Source organism: Saccostrea cucullata, unplaced genomic scaffold (assembly GCF_032062105.1).
Source record: "Saccostrea cucullata isolate Sc308-1 unplaced genomic scaffold, CSIRO_AGI_Scuc_v1 ctg16926, whole genome shotgun sequence".
Lineage (NCBI taxonomy): Eukaryota > Metazoa > Mollusca > Bivalvia > Ostreida > Ostreidae > Saccostrea > Saccostrea cuccullata.
The window spans coordinates 1-2,362 of NW_026940652.1; the positions used below are offsets into that span (position 1 = coordinate 1).

General features: G+C 29.5%; 1 long non-coding RNA gene across 1 annotated transcript; it reads right to left on the reverse strand.

Annotated features, from left to right (window-relative positions):
* Positions 1 to 36: 36 nt before the first annotated feature.
* On the reverse strand, positions 37 to 1,845 carry LOC134255928 (uncharacterized). Its single transcript, XR_009989634.1, has 3 exons — positions 1,714 to 1,845; positions 381 to 492; positions 37 to 98 (listed from the first exon to the last, which is right to left on the reverse strand). It is a non-coding gene; the product is annotated as an uncharacterized LOC134255928 (long non-coding RNA).
* Positions 1,846 to 2,362: the final 517 nt, after the last annotated feature.

The window sequence follows — 2,362 nt, forward strand, 5'->3', positions numbered from 1 at the left end:
AGACTTGTTACAATTCTACCAAAATCCATGTTGTACCATAATTATTTTCCTTATATGCAACACCAGATGTTGAGTAAATATTTTCTCTTTTTCTTGATCTGTTAATATGTTTAGATTCATCAAAGAAAGGAAGGGACATCAAAAAAAGTTATCAGAAATGTACTTTACACTTTTTATTTGTAGATAAGGTATTTCTTTAAATAAAGAAATACTATTAACAGCAAAATTAATTTCTCCAAAATGCAGCTCATATTATTTTGATAAAGAATAATATTATTTAATCTCTTTTCTTAGAACCAGAGAAATTAATAAATTCAAGAAATCTTTTTTCTTATAATTGGAAAAAGAACTCATAGTTCAAAAGATAAAACAGTATTTACCTGAAAAAATGTATTAGTACCATTACAACTAAAAGAGAGCCGACGACCCCAGTTACAGAACCGATATAAATAGCCTGTTTAGAATTCGAAATATAGCTGCCATCATACAAAGCTGTCGAAAAAAATATTGATTTATTTTAATTGATAAAGTGGTCATGAAACACATTAAAATTATAAAATTAACAAAATAATTTATATAGACATTAAAGGATTTTTTTTCAAAAATGATAAAAGGCATTTGGCAAGTTGTACATGTGTAGAAAGCTTAAACTAAAACTTAAAACATATCACAGGCTTGATGAATTAAGCGCACATTGTTATTAAACGAAACAATACCTATAGGTTGATTGCACATATTCAGCTGTACTGCATTCATCAAAATATCAAAACTCAATCCCACGATTCGAATCCAGATAAATCCAGACATCTGCTCACTATAGTAAAATTCGGTCACTAAGAGCTCGCTTATAATAAATTATCAGTCTCATGGAATTAGTTTTTTGATTCCGTTAAATACTTTCAATTAATTTTTAAAACCGAAATAAATACAAAATTGAAGTATTAACAATTTCTGTTTGAAGGAACCCAAATTGAATGTCCCCTTAACTTCATTATAACTAAGTTTTACTGTACTTATGAAGAATACAATTTTTTAATAGCCGCTTTTTCCTTGGAATCTGACTCTAAAGTACATGTAGTTGGAAAAAATCATATTAACAATATTTTTGATAAAAGTTTAAACGAGTGTCAACTACAAATTTTTGAAAAATATGTATAATTTCAAATATTTGAGTCTCGAAACAAAGTTTTATCTTACAGAAAATGGAAAATTCGTGTAGAATACAGAAATGTCTCAACCTTTACCTCTGGGCAGCTGTATCTGTATGGTCACGATATTTTTTATCTCATTACAGGCAATCACAAGATATCAAATCATATCTTTACCCTCTACTTTTCAAGTGTTTTATCCGTTGGTCTGTGCTTTTCACAAAAATATGTTATACAAAATTTACATTTAATATTATTATAAGTTCCAAATTCCGTTTTGTGGGTATTTGAATCGAGCAGCTCTTCAACATAAACCAAGGCCAAAAACAAATCAACTGAATAAAACATATTGAAATAACGAACAGTATTCAAGATCAAAAGTTCATAAAATAATACAAAATAGGAGCAGAGGAACCAATGACTCTCAAAAGATCAGAAGTAAGATCAGATGCCAAAGAGGAGTGGGCATACCCTGCTGACCGGTCACACCCGCCGTGTGCTTCTTGTCGACGTTTTGACAAAGGTAGAGAAAAGAGAATATATGGAAAGATTTATAGATCATTACCATTTTGACATTTCGCATCAAAGTAATTTCCATCACAACCTAAGGTACATGTTCCGTTGTTTGCATGACAGGTTCCGTTTATACAGTTATGACTGCAGGGTCTCTCACAGTCCTCTCCGTAACGTGTCGCTAAACAACCTTAATTTTAAAATAATTTTATATATCATACGTTTACTCAGAAAGTTTCATAAAGAAAAGAATTTCTTGAAAATGAAGCTTTTCTATTACATCAAACAACTAGTGCTTATTGTAATGAAACCCTTACAGACAATCCCAAAACAGCTCCCATCTAATTATCTTTTGTCCCCAATTCCTTTTATACTTCAATCAGAAAACATGACCATTCAATATGTAATACTTAATTAATTTTTCGAAGCAGTAAATTACATAAAATGAAAAATAAGAAATATATAATCGTTAAAGTCAATAAGAATTTAACGTCAAGGACTTTCGTTTTAGTGTTCCGGGTATGAGTGTGTGTCTTTTTTGCATCTGATAAAAATACCGGGTATAACTATTTGTGCTTTGTTTTTGTTTAAAATTTGCATATGTATAATGTAAAACAATAATTCATTGTAAATAATAGTTTCATATATTTTATCAATGTTTTTAAGTTTTATCAATGTTGTCCACGAACTTTACTGACAAC